At 36.5% G+C, this 18339-nt stretch overlaps 2 long non-coding RNA genes across 2 annotated transcripts in view; one reads left to right on the forward strand and one right to left on the reverse strand.

Moving 5' to 3' along the window:
* LOC109110747 overlaps positions 1-18339 on the forward strand; it is a 55694-nt gene that overhangs the window by 14867 nt on the left and 22488 nt on the right. The window lies entirely within an intron of this gene.
* On the reverse strand, positions 6360-8711 carry LOC122148931. The gene is made up of 3 exons (XR_006162714.1): positions 8183-8711; positions 7423-7486; positions 6360-7210 (listed from the first exon to the last, which is right to left on the reverse strand). It is a non-coding gene; the product is annotated as an uncharacterized LOC122148931 (long non-coding RNA).

Genomic DNA, 18339 nt, shown 5'->3' on the forward strand with positions numbered 1-18339 from the left:
GGGGAAACAGTTATAAAGCACTCCACCTGCTGGCATAGAATGAATGAGCATTTTCAATAATACTTGTTTTGTTCAGAGTTCATACCAATGCAAAAACTGCCCCATGTTTTTACCCTGCAAACATGCAGATCTTTAAATGTGAACTGGTGGATCGATAAGAAGACAATGCATTATAAAAATCTAAACATAGGGGTGTGCGATATGTATGGTCTGCGATAATATTGTAATTGTTGTTTTAACAATGTGCGATTTGATATTATCGAGTATTTCCCGAAAAGTAAACAAAACACACATACAGAGTGTGCGCATACATTACGTGATGAAGTCTAGCAGTTTAGACTTAGGCCTTGTTTACACAGCCAGTTAAAAATGACCCAATTCCGATTTTTTGCTCATATGTGACACAGATCGGATCTGTTTTATGACAGTGTAAATGGGAAAAAAAATGCATGCATTCGGATATTTCAAGATCGGTTTCAGACCTCATTCATATGACAAAGTCAAGTCAAGTCACCTTCATTTATATAGCGCTTTAAACAAAAAAGATTGCGTCAAAGCAACTGAACAACATTAATTAGGAAAACAGTGTATCAATAATGCAAAATGACAGTTAAAGGCAGTTCATCATTGAATTCAGTGATGTCATCATGCAGCTCAGTTCAGTTTAAATCATATCTGTGCAATAATTTGCAATTAAGTCAACGATATCGCTGTAAATTGAGTGTCCCCAACTAAGCAAGCCAGAGGCAACAGCGGCAAGGAACCAAAACTCCATCGGTGACAGAATGGAGAAAAAACCAGGCTCAGTCGGGGGGCCAGTTCTCATCTGACCAGACAAAACCAGCAGTTCAATTCCAGGCTGCAGCAAACTCAGATTGTGCAGAAGAATCATCTGTTTCCTGTGGTCTTGTTCCAGTGGTCGTCTGAGACAAGGTCTTTACAGGGGATCTGTCTCTGGGGCTCTAGTTGTCCGGGTCTCCGCTGTCTTTCAGGGCTGTAGAGGTCCTTTCTAGGTGCTGATCCACCATCTGGGCTGGATACGTACTGGATCCGTGTGACTGCAGTGGCCCTCTGACTTGGATACAGACTGGATCTGGTGGCTATGGTGACCTCGGGATAAGAGAGAAACAGACTAATATTAGCGTAGATGCCATTCTTCTAATGATGTAGCAAGTACATCGGGTGTTATGGGAAGTGTTCCTAATTTACCTAATTAATGCAGCCTAAAAATCCTTTAACGGATTTGGATATTAGAACGTATTAGTGTGCTATGTGTAAGCCAGGTTAAAGAGATGGGTCTTTAATCTAGATTTAAACTGCAAGAGTGTGTCTGCCTCCCGAACAATGTTAGGTAGGTTATTCCAGAGTTTGGGCGCTAAATAGGAAAAGGATCTGCCGCCCGCAGTTGACTTTGATATTCTAGGTATTATCAAATTGAGTTTTCAGAACAGAGTGGACTTGGAGGACTATAATGTAACAAGAGCTCGTTCAAATACTGAGGCGCTAAACCATTCAGGGCTTTATAACTAATAAGCAAGATTTTAAAATCTATACGATGTTTGATAGGGAGCCAGTGCAGTGTTGACAGAACCGGGCTAATATGATAATATTTCCTGGTTCTAGTAAGAACTCTAGCTGCTGCATTTTGGACTAACTGGAGTTTGTTTACTAAGCGTGCAGAACAACCACCCAATAAAGCATTACAATAATCTGAACTTGAGGTCATAAACGCATGGATTAACATTTCTGCATTTGACATTGAGAGCATAGCTGTAATTTTCTAAGGAAAGGTTGCTATCAAATAGCACACCTAGGTTCCTAACTGATGACGAAGAATTGACAGAGCAGCCATCAAGTCTTAGACAGTGTTCTAGGTTGTTACATGCAGAGTTTTTAATTCCTATAATTAACACCTCTGTTTTTTCAGAATTTAGCAGTAAGAAATTACTCGTCATCCAGTTTTTAATATCGACTATGCATTCCATTAGTTTTTCAAATTGGTATGTTTCGCCGGGCCACAAGAAATATAGAGCTGAGTATCATCAGCATATAAGTGAAAGCTAACACCATGTTTCCTAATGATATTTCCCAAGGGTAACATGTAAAGTGTGAAGAGTAACGGTCCTAGTAGTGAGCCTTGAGGTACTCCATACTGCACTTGTGATCGATATGATACCTCTTCATTCACTGCTACGAATTGATGGCGGTCATGTAAGTACAATTTAAACCATGCTAATGCACTTCCATTAATGCCAACAAAGTGTTCTAGTCACAAAGTGATGTGACATACAGCCAAGTATGGTGACCCATACTCAGAATTCGTGCTCTGCATTTAACCCATCCAAAGTGCACACACACAGCAGTGAACACACACACACCAGTAAACACACACACACCGTGAACACACACCCGGAGCAGTGGGCAGCCATTTATGCATCCATATGTGGAAATATCAGATCTAAATGAGATATGTGCCAGTGCGACTGTCATGTAAGCAGGCAGATTGGATTTTCTGAGGCACTGCGTTCTGTACGTCATTAAAACAGTGACAATTTGGTACTTCTCCACGGTTTAATGACATCATATGTGGCCTGTGCTGGCAAAATGAGTGTAAATTCGCACTGGCTATTTTGAGCTACAGGCAAAAAAAAAATTCATGCAGACATTATCTGCTCTGTCTTAAGTGAACGCTTAGGGAACTTTTGTGGGAAAACATCTGATGTGTAACATTATATTAGATCCATGCACTACAGTATAGGACATCTGTATCATTATCATAATGTTAATCTAACAATAAAAGAAAAGAGGGAATCACTCGCTGCACTTCATTGAACTGCTTTTGTACTTTTAATAATCAATTTATTCGTAATGAACACACTTAAGTTATTTTTTACATTTGATTGTTTTTCGTACATGAATGCCTTAGTTTAGATACAAAATGATAAATGTAATGCATTATTTGTTTCTTTTTAGGCTATTTGTTCTGCCGTTTTTTTTTTTTTTTTTTTTTTTTTTTTTTTTTTTTTTTGCATCTGTTCTTATTTATAATAGCAAAGATAAAATAAAAAAATAGCTGTACTGTGATTATTAATATAGTAATTAATAAGGAAAATTGCTTTTGTGACTCGTTTTGTCAGCACAAGTCACATTATTCTCATGAGGAAGCACATGTGGAGATGGTAAATGCCAAAAACATTTCAGATGGTATGGCAAGTGTAAACACGTGAATTGGATATGGGTCACAATTGAAAGAACGTGTAAATGGACAGCAAAAAAAATCAGATATAGGCAACGAATCAGAATTGGGCATCAAGACCTGCAGTGTAAATGAGGCCTTAGAGTGCGTTCTTTCACTGCATGCATTAATCAGTCTATTAAAAATGCATTTAGAGTTATCACATAATTCAAGATGTAGGGCAGAAAATATATTTATATTATTTCATATAGTTAATCTCCAAAAAATCAGCTTGATTACAAATCTGATATTGATTTTATACAGCAGTTTAATAAACAAGTAGTTAATATTAAGAGATTTACATTTTAGACACCCTGTTTCTTACATTTTAGACATTTCCTGTTTTTGCTCTATTTCTCCCAACAAAAATCATTCCAAACACAGCCACAGCGCTGTTTTGCGTCTCTGAGCAACACGACAGTGTTTCGTTCCTGAATGAATCACCCGTTTAAATGATTCGGTTCAATCACAATGACTCACTTAACAGTGACTTGCTGCCACCTACTGGCGGTTTTAATTTCATATTTAAAGCTGCAGTCGGTAACTTTCAAGTAGATATAACTGCAGGCTGGAGATCTCCAAAATGGGGCGTGAACTCCAAAATTGGGCAGAACCTCCAAAATGGGGTGGGGTCTCCTCGCGCAAAGACTTTCACCATTGGCTCTGGCTCCAGCCAATTGTTATTGACTTACATTTCAAAATAAAATTTTATAAATTAAACATTGTTTCTAGTTCATTTTATTTTCATAAAATAAAATATGCTATATAAATAAATATTCTCTGTGAGAGCAACCCCAAAGCTTGTGGCCAGTGATGTTCGGACTGGAGTTTGAACCTCTGCTTAATGATAAAAACGTGAATCACCCACGAGGTCTCCCGCGAGCCGTCCCAGCGCAGCTCTAACGCTTTTTTCTCAGCAACGGGGGCATCCTGGGGCTCGAAATTTGCAGGGTAGAAAGGGGTAGTGACGCTGGGTGTAACTAAAAAGGTGCCATTGTCCAGCGAGGTTCCCGCCCCCATTTGGAGATCTCCAGGCTGCAGTTATACCCTTCTCAAAAAGTTACGGAGAAGGGTATAACTACAAACTGGAGATCTCCAAATGGGGGCGGGAACTCCAAAACGGGGTGGGAGCTCCAAAATAGGGCGTGGCTTCCTCCCATTGACAGACAGGCACATGACAACGCAAGCGCAAATTCCCCCCCCCAATCAACTTAAGTGCAAACGCCGCCCCATAACTGATTCTAAAGATTTTATTGGTTGTGTCAGTTAAAGTGTTTGTTTCCTACACTATGCGATATGAGATCATTCCATAACTCCCCAACTGGACCTTGCCGGACAATGGCACCTTTTTAGTTACACCCAGCGTCACTACCCCTTTCTACCCTGCAAATTTCGAGCCCCAGGATGCCCCCGTTGCTGAGAAAAAAGCGTTAGAGCTGCACTGGGACGGCTCACGGGAGACCTGGTGGGTTATTCACGTTTATATCATTAAGCAGAGGTTCAAACTCCAGTCCGAACATCACTGGCCACAAGCTTTGGGGTTGCTCTCACAGAGAATATTTATTTATATAGCATATTTTATTTTATGAAAATAAAATGAACTAGGAACAATGTTTAATTTATACAATTTTATTTTGATATGTAAGTCAATAACAATTGGCTGGAGCCAGAGCCAATGGTGAAAGTCTTTGCGCGAGGAGACCCCACCCCATTTTTGGAGGTTCTGCCCAATTTTGGAGTTCACGCCCCATTTTGGAGATCTCCGGCCTGCAGTTATATCTACTTGGACTTTTGGGGCTCGCGTCTGGCGGAAGAGCATTGTAGCCGGAGCTACTTCTCCAATATAAACAAAATCCACCGCTCCCGGCTCTTCTGGTCCAATCAGCGCAGGGCTGTGCCACAGTGTTGTTTTGTGTTGAAAATGTAAAAAATATATATAATGAGCGAGTACATAATGAATCCATTTTCCAAACCGTGTTTTTGTCTTATCCTGAATCACTACGGTACACCTATAATAAGTGTTTATATTCTGACTATTTTAGTCTGGTTGGGGTCGAGAAGGGTCTGTCTGCAGACTGCAAGACAGGGGCGTAACTTGTAGTGGGCGTAACTTGACGCAAGAGGCGTAACTTGAAGTTGTCCAAATCACACAGAACCACGCGAGATGTCAAAACGAGATTTTGTCGGGCTGCGTTCGAAACCGCATACCCTTTAATTAGGCCCTTAATTTCAATAAGAACTAATTTAACGAGCGATAAAAAGAGTACATACTCTACAGCCTGAATGCGTATTTGTGTATGAAGCATTAATGCGATTTGGATATCATCATCCGCTATGTTGATCATGTGACCTACAAAGTTAAAATGAGCAAACTTAAAAGATATGAGTGACAGGTTTAATGAATGTATTTGTATCTTGATAATGAAGATTGTAGTATAGCCAATACTGTTAATTTAAGTTTTTATATTTTTAACTCCACTAATGTGATTTTTTTTTATAGAATTAGAAAACCCAAAATCGTTATCTCTAGAATATTTTTTCAATTATTTTATGTGATTTTTTTTTCTTGTATAGTATCTTATACTATGATGAACACGTTATTTTTTTATTTACTGTTTTATGGCGTTATGATTGTTAATGTTAGATACAACCGTCTTACCATGATCTTTTATGTAATAAGTTTGGCAATAATAATAAAAAAGAGGTACAGGTGCACTACCACCTCACAGCATCACTAACTCAACAGTCCAGTACAGTTTCTCTCTCAGCGACTCTGCAATATCTGCACAAACGAAATCGTCGAACAGCTGCTCGAAGATCTCACCTTTGGAGAAGATTGTTGATTTTTTACTCTTCAAAAATTAACATTACCCCATAATGAATTGCATCTTTTGCTCACCCCAACACTTACATGCAATAATAATGATAAATGCCAACCAATAATTATATAATTTTTTTTCCTTAAAATTACATTTTAGTTAAAAAGAAGCAAAATGTTTTTTCTGTCGTGACATAGCTATACATGAATATACACTAATGCAGTTGATGTGAATACATCAGTTTTCAGTCAAGCAATTAATACATGAATAGATAAAATATTTATATTTTATTTACTGACAACAAGAAACATGTCTAAATGATTAAAAGAATGTATAAATGTTAGCATCACAATAAATACAGACATGTACAAGTCAACAACACATGAAACAAAGCTTCTTTCAAACTTACTGTTCTAACAATCATGTATTTACTGACGGTGAACCCCACATCTTACTATCATCTCAACACAGCTGAGACAGTTCTGGTGCTGCGCTGTGCTTCACAATCTCACTCTTCTCAACGGGGATGTCGTTGAGCAACAGGATGAGGAAGACCTTGATGACGGCTCTCTGAACCACACAACCTTGAAACGAGAGCAGAAGAACACATGCAGGACAATCTGAGTGCTGCTGTGTCTGCTCCAAACAATCGTGTGCTGCTCTCCATGAGCACCACTACCTGGAAAACATTTACACAGAGTTTACAAGTACATGCATTGATTTATTACTTTTGTAGTGTGCTAAACCACTGAACTGGTTCAAAACTGTGCTTGAGCACGGCTCTTTTCTCCAGGTTGATCAGAGGATTGTAGGCCCCTGTAATAAGAGCACTGTCAATCACTTCAGATAAAAGCTCCATCACATTTTTTGAGGATGCTTTTGAAGCTTCTGAAAGTCAGCCTTCGTCTTATAAACAGAAACCAGCAGAACAAACTTTACCAAAGTCAAATCCTCAGTGTCTTTTGGTCTTTCTCTAGATGCTCTCGCTGCTCTGGGGTCACTGATGATGAATAGACCACAGCAGCATCTGGTCTTGATGAGACAGTAATAGCTGGAGTGATGGAGCGTCTCATCCGTGTCTCTGGACCATTTCCGGATGCTGCAGTGGACTTCTCCATCCTCAGTGCACACACCAGTCTGCAGACATTTTCATAACCTACAGAAATACACACACACAATACAAAAAGTCATTACTTTATTCTTTTGTTTTTCTGGTTTTTCCTTTTTTTTCCCCTTTCCTTGCAGGTCCTGCTCCACCACAAAAGATCTGCAGCAAATGCACAGAAATCAACAATAAGAAAAGTGCTGTAATAACTGTTTGAAATTACACTAATTAAAATGTTTTATTTATTTTTGTAGTGTACTTACACAAATCCTTTGATGGCAGCATTCCTTCATCAGTCACTCTACAGCAGATAAACATAATCTGTTCCTGTAACATCCAGACAAGAGTCAAGTAACCTCTGTGATTTATCTGTGATATACAGTACTGCATCTGCATGTTGAGTTAGTAACTGATGTAACTCGCTTTTTATCCAACACAAATGTTCCTAAAATTATCAATATTGCCAAATGGACAAATAAAATAGATAACTAGTGTTTAGTTACTGTATGTAGATTTGTTTGTTTACATGACTTACACTCATCTAAAGCAGTGTTGTGAGTGAATAATAGCACACAGACATCACTCAGATGCCTGTTTCATGTCTGTTAAATGTGCTTATCTGCAATACTTATTAAAGACTATCCTGTCAGATGATAAATAGACAATTAGTAATAGTCTTCAAGATGTATATATGGTTTATGTAAATCCACTTTAAAAGAAGTGTACTTAATGGAGCTCCCCTGTTAGTTATTCATTATAAAACGTGTTTTTACAGCACAATCACAAATATGCTATATTATGTAAGTAACAAACAGGGTTTAGATTAAGCCAGGATCAGGCCATAGCTCAATTAGTCTTGTCTGTGAAACCGGAGGATAGCGTCTTTACACCTTTTGCTTATATGTTGCTGACTTTACACCTTAGTTTTTAAAAGATTATTAACTCCAAAATCAATAACACTGTATGAAAATAACTTGTACTCTTAAATTTAAATTATTATTTCGTGAAAAAATATATTCTCACCATTGTAACTCATTGTAACTTCTTTCCAGTTTAACGGCGGTTGGCATCCAGCTTATTGGTGCAATACCGCCCTCTTCTGTCCCGGAGTGTGGATCAGATAATAGATTTTCCTACTAAACGTACACATCACTCACATTGTCCCCTAACATTAATATCTACACACACCTTATGCATCAAATCCTGCCTAAAACCCCTGCTTTCCTTAAAAAAACGTAATCAATATTCTACTCTGTGCCCTACTGAAAGAAGCCATATTGCCAACAACTTATCATTTTGACATCTCGCGTGATTCTGTGAGATTTCGACAACTTCAAGTTACGCCTCCTACTTCAAGTTACGCCTCTTTCAAGTTACGCCCCTGTCTTGCAGTCTGCAGATGTACACGCTTGGGTTGGGGTCGGCAACGCTGCGGAGTAGCACAGTACCTGCGTGACTCGCCATAGATGTAAACAGAGAGAAGTAGCTCCGGCTACAATGTTCTTCCGCCAGACGCGAGCCCCAAAAGTTACCGACTGCAGCTTTAATTTTTTTTTTTTTTATAATTTCAAACGTCAGTTTTCAATGTTTTATGTTTAAAATATCAAAACATTATTTATGCATTTGTAATTGCAGGTCAAAGTATTTATTGTCCCTCAGAGCTGCATTAAACAGTGTATAAATGCATCTAAATGCCACTTCTAATGCCGCTTCTGTGTTTCCTCTGCATTGCAAAGATAGATTTTGTTGATACTGATTTCATTTGATTGGTAACAGCCCAAATGCAAGAATTTGACACAAAAGATGGTGCACACTTCTAGAAAAAAAATGGCTTAAAGGTAAAAATGCCCATAAAACTTGTTGGAAATGATTCATTTCTATCACTGCTGTGAACTGACCACACAAAATATGAAGAATATCCAAAAATTCAGGAGTCAGCTATCCATTGTAGTCCTTAAGATATCAGCATAATAACAAACTCAGCAAAATATTGTCTAATCATCGTTATTAATAAAATCTCAGAAAATTATCTAGATATTTTTTTGTCATTAACACACACCTAATTTATTTAATTAATATAATAAATTATTGATAATAATTGTTTAAATTAATATAATAATTAGCCTAATACTTTTGACATTTAAAAATGGTTTAAAGGCTGAAATGTAAAGTTTATCATTTTATAAAACTTTTGTTTTTGTAAAAACTTGTATCTGAACTGTAAATTATGCTTTTTACAGTAATTTTACAGTTTAATATGGTACTATAGACATTGCCTCACCACATTCATATGGTATTCATTTTATTTGTGCTGTTCTTTAAAAAATTCTTAAAAAGTCTTAAATTTGAGCATAAAAATCCTGCAGAAACCCTGTAGTGAACCGGTCTAACCAGTTCACCAAATCAAACTGAATCGTTTGAAACGGTTCACGTCTACAGTATGCACTAATAAACAAATTACTTGAGTTATTCGATTTATAAACATTCCTAACACTCCCTCTGACGCGAAATCAATATCCACCAATATCCCGAGTTATTCAGTTACTCCAGTACATTGACTGAACTGCTAAAAGAGAACCGATGATGGGATGTGCACGAGCAGAGCAGCTGGACTGAGTCTCGTCCTGCTTGGAGACGGCATAAGCACAGTATGGTAAGGGCCATAACATTTCCGTCACACACTTGAGGCATTCGGCCAATCACTGGTTAGCTGGCCAATCAGAGCACACCTTGCTTTTTTAGAATGATGAGCTTTGTAAAAATCGATGCGTTTCAGAAAGGCGGAGCATAGACACGAAACAATAATGTACAGTATATGGAAAATAATGTGTTTTTTTAACCTTAAACCACAAAAACACATTGCATTACACCAGATGTACAAATACACCAACACAAAATAATGTTCTTTTTAGCAACATCATATGACCCCTTTAAAGGGATAGTTCACCAAAAAATGAAAATTCTGTCATCTTTTACTCGCCCGCATGCTGGTTCAAATCCTATTCTGGAGTAGTTCACTTCCAGAATAAAAATGTTCTGATAATTTAACCACACACATGTCATCCAAGATGTTCATGTCTTTCTTTCTTCAGGTGCAAAGAACTGAAGTTTGTTTTTGTTTTTTTAAAGAAAACATTACAGGATTTTTCCCCATATAATGGACTTGGTGTTCCCCAAAGGATTGAAAGTTAAAAATGCAATTTCAATGCAGCTCTACATGATCCCAGCTGAGAAATAAAAGTCTTACAGCAATCAGTCATTTTCTAAAAAAATAAATAACAATTTATATACTTTGCTTGATGGGTGAGAACCAATGAGGTTAATTCTTGTGTGTTACGCAGCACGTTTGAGCTTCCGTAAGAACCAATGAGGTTTGCGTCAAGCATGTACAGTCCAGTTTTTGTTTCTGTTTGCTGATCAATGTAAATATGTGAATAAAAGCCTGTTCATCATTTAAAATGATCAAGTCTCTTCAGAACATTTTGGACTAAACTGCTCAATTCATATGGATTAGTTCTCTCTTTATGAACTTTTTGTAGTAGTTGCATACAGTAGACTATCAATGGATGGACAGGAATCTCTCAGATTTCATTAGAAACATCTTCATTTGTGTTCCCAAAATGAACGAAAGTCAAACAGGGTTGGAACGATGTGAGGGTGAGTAAATGATGACCAATCTTTGATGACTATATGAAGGCAAAATGTATAAAACATGATGTTCCCTGCAAGTGAAAGAAGTATTTACATTTTTAATGATTAAACAAATGACCTTAAAAATGTATTCTCAAACACTGATGGATGTAAGTTTATGTGAATTAAAGACATAATGGAGAAATGGGCTAAACTCATTATTACACCATGTCATTAATTGAGTAGCATTTCATAATAAAAAGTCATATATATTTGATAACATACACATGCAGGCCTTTAAATTCTTTGGTCCACTGGTTCAGAAGCACGTGTAGATTTCCATCTAAATGATATTGTGTGTGGCGGTCTAAGCTGCTTGGCCAGTCGTGATTCTGTTCTAGAGCTCTGCACAGTTGTCACCCTGTTTTCCTCTCTATTTAAAGCCAAATGTTCCACCCCAAATCATATGTGGGAAGAACACATATAATTGTGGCATGCTTTGTTTACATCCTTATTTTCTACTTCTGTTGACCTTGAAGGATTTTCTGCGAGAGGATGATGAGTCATGATTGTCTGCCTGTTGTCTCAGGAGTGGTTTGATGTTGCTAAAAATGAAGACAATTTTGTTTGCTGCTGTGTGTTTTCTTTAATTGGTGCATCCTTAAGTTCCTCAAAAAGTCATTACCCACAGTGTTTGTTTCTACTTCTGTTTGGCTGCACCAATTATTTTTGAAGACATTTGCATTTGACTGCTTACAGTGGTAGCCAATAGGAACAAGCTTGGAAATCACTGGGTTACCTGCATCCACACAAACATTCATAGTACCTTTTCCTCACACACTAACCCTGCATCCCAATGTGCATACTTGTGGTTATATGTGGGCTAAATTGTATTTGTTATTACTAATATCACATAGAATTTAGGAAGAATAGTATGCACATTGGGACGCAGGTATAGATTACATATCCTTAGATGTATATAGATAACATTATGTGAAATAAATGTTACACACACATCTGCTTTCATTTATGCTTACACATAATTTCAGTTTGACTGTGGAAGATTATTTTGTTAATTTTTTTATTAGAAATTAAATGTACTAGTACATGTTTAAAACGATGTTATTATCTTACCTATGGTAAACCTGTCATAATGATTTAAATACAAAGCTGTCGAGGACAGTTTGGCTGGAAATTTCAGGCTTCTGTCATCTGTTTTTGTGTGATTGATTTTAAGGATATTTCTGATTATATTTGTACAGTAAACAGTTTTGGTATTTTGTTGTCTCTATACCTGATGTCCAGTATGAAATCTATTTGAGGTCAACAAGATTTTTTGAAAGAAGTCTCTTTGGCTGCACTTATTTGATCAAAAAAAAAAAAAAATCTAGTGAAATATTATTACAACTCAAGATAACAGTTCTCTATTTTTTTATATACTTGAATTTTCACTGAACCTTTGAACTGTATAGTGTATTTTCTTTCAATCTTAAGCTGTAGTGATCATGTGAACAGAACACATGTTGACATGGCAACATTCCTACTGTTTATTTTTTGGTGCATGTTAAACCTGTCAGATGAAGCTATGGAACCATGATGAAATCCTTTTTTCATGACCAAAGTAATTTTACAGTGGAAAGTTTAACATGTTTGTCTCCACATTGTCTGGAATCATTAGAGAAATAAATAGACTTATAGAAACCAAACTGCTCTTACATACATACAACTTAACTATAGTGCTGTTAAATGAGCTGTACTGCCATCGTAATGATTTAATACCCTCAAATAACTATGCAACTTTATTTTTTAAACTTTATTGTGAAAAGTGTTGGTTTTGCTTAAAGTAGAGACCTGCACAGGATGGATTTTTCAGTCCAGCTCCCACAGGATTCTGTCCCACACCCACAGAAATATGTTATCTCGTCCCGCTCCCATCGCAAAAGCCTGCATAAAATTAGCCTATATAGTTTTATTTTCAGTACATCCATGAAATTTACATTTAGTTCTGTGTCCCCTAGCCACAACAGCATAAATGCTCCAGATAAAATATTTGTTATTAAAGCATCAACTTTCACAAACTACTGTTCTTTTTTTAACAGAAAAGCAAGCATAGGCTGCTGTGTGCATGGTTTGGCATGGCAGAATGTGAGCAAAGAGCACTCCCGTTATATTCAATTCAATTCAAGTTTATTTGTATAGCGCTTTTTACGATACAAATCATTGCAAAGCAACTTTACAGAAAATTAAGTTTCTACAATATGTAGTAGTAGCTTATCAGTGATGACTGTCAGTTTATGTGCATATGGCAGAGATGTTAAGAAAAATCAATAAAAGACGTAAACAAACAGACGATTGACACTATTAACAGCAATTATGCAATCAAACATAGCAAAATGTGGTAGTTCTGTATGTTGTCTCTGGGTTAGCATCATCTGAGGTCCTCTGAGGGGTTGGCATCATCTCTTCTCAGGTGTTCTGGATCCAGACTGGAGCTTGTGTAAACAGAGAAACAAATAGAGACATAATTAGCATAATATACTCACTAAAAATCTGACATCTCGGTTCATTGCGATCTCACAAAGCCCTGTTATAACACAATGAATATATGCACAATATATCATTCATGAAGTCTAAATTTTGCGTGTTATAATGAAAAGACTCATGGGAACACAAATTTCCGCACTGTACAAGAACCGCGGCGTTTTGAGCGGTGAGTGGATTCTCACTTAAACACCTTTGATTGGCCATTGCGTTCCAAATATCAACAGATATGTCTGTGATTGGCTACATTACTCAACGCTGCAAACACATGTTAAAGAAACTCTGCCTATGTTTGCGCCTGTTAAACGCTTTTATTTAATATAAGTTGTTCTTGTTGCTTTTGTGCAATAGATGAATAACAATATATGTGACCCTGGACCACCAGTCATAAGGGTCAATTTTTGGGAAATTGATATTTATACATCATCTGAACGCTGAATAAATAAGCTTCCCATTGATGTAAGGTTTCTCAAGATAGGCCAATATTTGGCCGAGATACAACTGTTTGTATTTATCCAGTCAAATAGATATAGATTAAAAAATGTATTTCTTAAGATTTCAGTGAACGAGTGCTAGCATGCATATGAATACATAGAGCATTAGAATAGGAGTGCAATTATTTTGACTAAAATATTTCTGGTTAGACATTAAAGTTTGAAATTCTACATCTAACACAAGTAATTGTATTTTGTGAGAGCAGTAATAGTAAAGGTACTATTCTAAGTAAGGGATAATGTACATCCAGCCGGTTGTTCTAGCATGAATAAACCCCAACAGGGTGATCAGGACCCCGATGCGAAACAAACCAGTTTGTCAGTTCTCTTATAATCCATTACAGGGTACAAAACAATCGTAGGAAAATGGCAGCAGCTGGGTTTGTATGAAACGAGAGCGAGTCCGAGATACCAGGATGACATAATTAAACAATTGTACACCATTTTGAATCAAGTTTTAATATTTTATTAGCTAATCAGACAGAAAGCTTCCACCAAGAACAAAAATAGTTCAAGCAAGAGTACAGCGCCGACTGCTGTTACGAGCCTGTGTTATTAGCTTTTACAGGTTGTTATTCAGGGATAACATACCTAGGAATGTCACGACTGACCAATCAGAATCAAGTATTCCACAGAGCCGTGTAATAATGGTACCAGTTAACATTTAAAGGTGTCATATGACGTTGCTTAAAAGAACATTATGTTGTGTATTGGGTGTAATGCAATGTGTTTATCCGGTTTAATGTTCAAAAAACAAATTATTTTCCATATTATGTACATTATTGTTGCTTCTCTATGCCCCACCTTTCTGAAATGCGTGCGTTATGCCCCACCTTTCTATCCAGTTCGTTGTGATTGGTTGAATACCTCAAGTGTGACAGAAATGTTACTCCCCTTAACATACTTTGATGCCCTGTGTCCCGGGCGCAACAAGACGAAAACGGTTGCAATTTATTTTAAGGTGTCCTTGTTACAGTGTAATTATCCATTTAAGTACTGAGTAATATTATTTAACTATATGTACTTACTATATGGTTAGGCTTAGGGTTTGGCTTAGGGTTACTTGCATGTAGTTATGCATGATTAATTGTTAGTATAATAGAGATGTACCATGTGTAACAAGGACACCTTAAAATAAAGTGTAACCATTTGTTTTTTTTTTGTTTGTTTTTTTTGTTGTTGTTGTTTCTTTCCAGAAGAACTGCAAGGTTTAAATGTATATATGTAGGAAAATTAGGAGTACATGACCTTGCACAAATTTATAGAGCTGTGCAATTAAAATTACTCAGTTTTCAGGCTAGTTTGAGAAGTAAATAAATGTCAAGGTCCCTCAGTTCAACGTGGCGGTAATTGGCTCTGGGTGGGAACATACACAGCATTAAAGTTAATGTAAATACTGGTTGATGTTGTTTGGGCTGTAGTCTCTTTAGTACTGGCTATGAGATAAGTGTGCCAGCTTTGTTATTCTTCGATCAAACACAGGCCGAGGACATAGTGTTTAAAGTCAAAGTAAAGCAGGAACAAAGTCCTTCATTTTTGCAAACATATTTGGCAATATTTGTTTGTGGGGTGGGTGCAGTGATTGTTTATTTGGTCAAAAAGGCCATGTTTGAATGTGTTTATATATTGATATAGTCGTTCTGTCATGCAATAACTGGGCCTTGACACTGGGCACAGATTTCAAAGCAGGTCATTTTGTGACCACAGTCATTTTTGCACATTTTAATGGCCTCTTAACTTGCTCTTATCCCAACTGAAACACTGGAAAAAAGGATAAACTAAGATCAGTCTAAAATGTTTCTCTTTTTGTAAGTATTAAAGTGTCCCTTCCACCTTTAGTACAAGGTACCACTGAGCCTCAGGTCTGTTTTGGTGGCATCAAGGACAGTAGAGAAACTACAATACTAGACCTGTTACTAACCAGTCAGTTCTCAAAAGCATTTAATTTTTTTTTTTTTTTTTTTTTTTTTTTAACAGTATTTGCTAGGGTTGTTTATGTTTGCTTTCTGTCCTTGCAAGTTTTGGTCTTTTGTTTTTTTTTTATAAAATCTAAATCTGCATGGGGCGAACTCTTTCCAAGCAACCATGCAGCTCTCTAAATTTATGTTAAAGTTAGAGAATTTTTTTTTACGTATTTTCTTGTCAGTGTTCCATGCCATTATGATCACCTTTTAATACACATTTTTTTCTCTATTGAACAAATAAATATAATTCAAAGTGATCTAATGCTTCTCTGGACATCATATATTTGGAATGGTCAACATCAAAAGTACACAGTACAGTACAAGTACTAGTGGCAGTGTTACATTTTATTTTTTGGGAAAAGATCTTGGTCAGCTGCTTTCAGAAGACCCACTGTGTCCTCCTACTAGGCACTTGCTCATTCAGTGTAAAGTTGGGCACTGAGCCCATATGTCCAAAGTTAAATTAACTAGAACTGACCCTGAAACTAGCCCCCTTTGCAGATGGTTTGCTAATACACACATTCAGGTCCCAAGTTGGAGTATGTGTGTACAGTATGTGTGGCAAACTGTATTTGACACTCTCAGCTGTCCTTCAGCACAAAGAGCTGTAGAGGAGTTAGGGTTATCTGCAATCTGCACTCAAAAAATGTTTCGGTCTAAATTTACATTTTATGTAATTCAATTACATAACACATTTCCATCCATTTAGATTAAATAGTGTTAATATAAAAGAATTCAATAAATGTAATGTGATTTATATGTGTCAGTCATACGTGAATGAAACAGGTAAGATTTATGTAACAGTTCACAGCAAAGTCCCCACACTGTTCAGTGTTCATGTGTTTCCACGTATGTCTTTTATTTCAGTTGATTTCATCTTTGTCTGTGGCTGAAGTAGGTTTTTTTTTTGTTTTTTTTTTTTTTTAAGTGTATGTGTTTGTTTAATTTTTTTTTTTGTTGTTGGTGGTCAATCATCACATAATTATCTTCTAAACTCCAACACTGCTTCAGTTCTACTTTAACACTCTGTAGTGTGGAAACACATGAACACTGAGTGTGGGGACTTTGCTGTGAACTATTACATAAATCTTGTTTCATTTACGTATGACTGACGCATATGAATCACATTAAATTTATTGATTTCTTTTATGTTAAAGCTATGTAATCTAAATGGATGGAAATTTGTTATGTAATTGAATTACATAACATTTTAATTTAGACCGAAACATTTTTTTTTGAGTGAAATTCTGTGCATTTTTCCACCAGAATAAAAACTAGAAGTTATGTGGAATGCATGTTTTATTTCTGCCATTTAGGTGCCGTTCACTTCATTCACATGCATTGTGAGAATGCAAAGTGTTCCAGATTCACTTTGTTCTTCACATTTGTGGAACCATGACAATGTCATGTAATAAGACAACAGAAGATTTGAAGTTAAACTGCCTACTCCATGTCCTGCACATTCTTTGGTTTTCAGCACCATCTGCATATTTGAAATTGTCTAACAGTGACTGTATGCTGAGATTCAACTTTTCATTTTGAGGACAGTTGAGGGACTAAATTACGCAAGTATTATGAACATTTACTGATGCTCAAGAACTGGGGTGTTAAAACTTTTTAAAGGAGGCAGGATAACATAAACTCAACAGACTTTTAAACGATTATGTAACAAATATTAATATTTTACTTTTCTCAAAGACCCAAAGAGGTTCAACATCCTTGTACTCAAAGTTTGGGGAATTTTTCCTTTATTCAGAATTTTAACAGTCTAACACAGCAGAGAAGGCTTCAATCACTTTTGCATACTTTCCCACAAGCCCACATTTCCTGTGGGAAACAGTTCATTACCTCTCGCAGCACATGGAATTGTGAGGTGTTGGTTTTACTTTGTGACAGGTCTTTTTTTGCTTTTTCTTTTTTCTTTTTTTGAAGGCTGATTTGGTAAAGTGTTTGGTAAAGTCAACTACAAATGCCAAAATTGCCAGCCACTTAGGGTCTGAACGTTCTATCATTGCAGGACACTTTTCGTCCAAAAACTGGCCATTACCCCTTCAAAGAGATGAACAAACAAGCTGCAAGTCACAATGAGACATGTCAGCGAAAAAAACAGTTGATTTGTGAGAATTCATTTTATTTCTAAAATAGAAATAAATGTGAACACCTCAATTTCAATCAAATTAAGTCTCATTTAAGCTCAAAGGTGCTCAAAAAGGGAACAAGTAAATCAAAATCCTTTTAAAGTTCTCTTCAGCATAACCGATGAAGGAAATAAAATTAATTGAAGTAAAATTACGTTTTAGTTTCAAAGGGTGACCATATTTTTATTCAATTTCAATAAAAGCTGGTTCTCAAAGTTCTAGGCCTTTATTCTTGCTCTTTTTGGAATGAAAGAGTCGCTCACAAGAAGCAGATGCAGGTAGGGAAGTGATGAACCTTAATGACATAAATTAAACATCTGTGAGTTGGACACATGTAAATGTAATGAGTAAAGGTTGTCTTCATTTCAAATAAAGTGGAATAAAAAGTACATATGTTTATTCAAAAATGTACA

This window comes from Cyprinus carpio, chromosome A20 (assembly GCF_018340385.1).
Source record: "Cyprinus carpio isolate SPL01 chromosome A20, ASM1834038v1, whole genome shotgun sequence".
Classification (NCBI taxonomy): domain Eukaryota; kingdom Metazoa; phylum Chordata; class Actinopteri; order Cypriniformes; family Cyprinidae; genus Cyprinus; species Cyprinus carpio.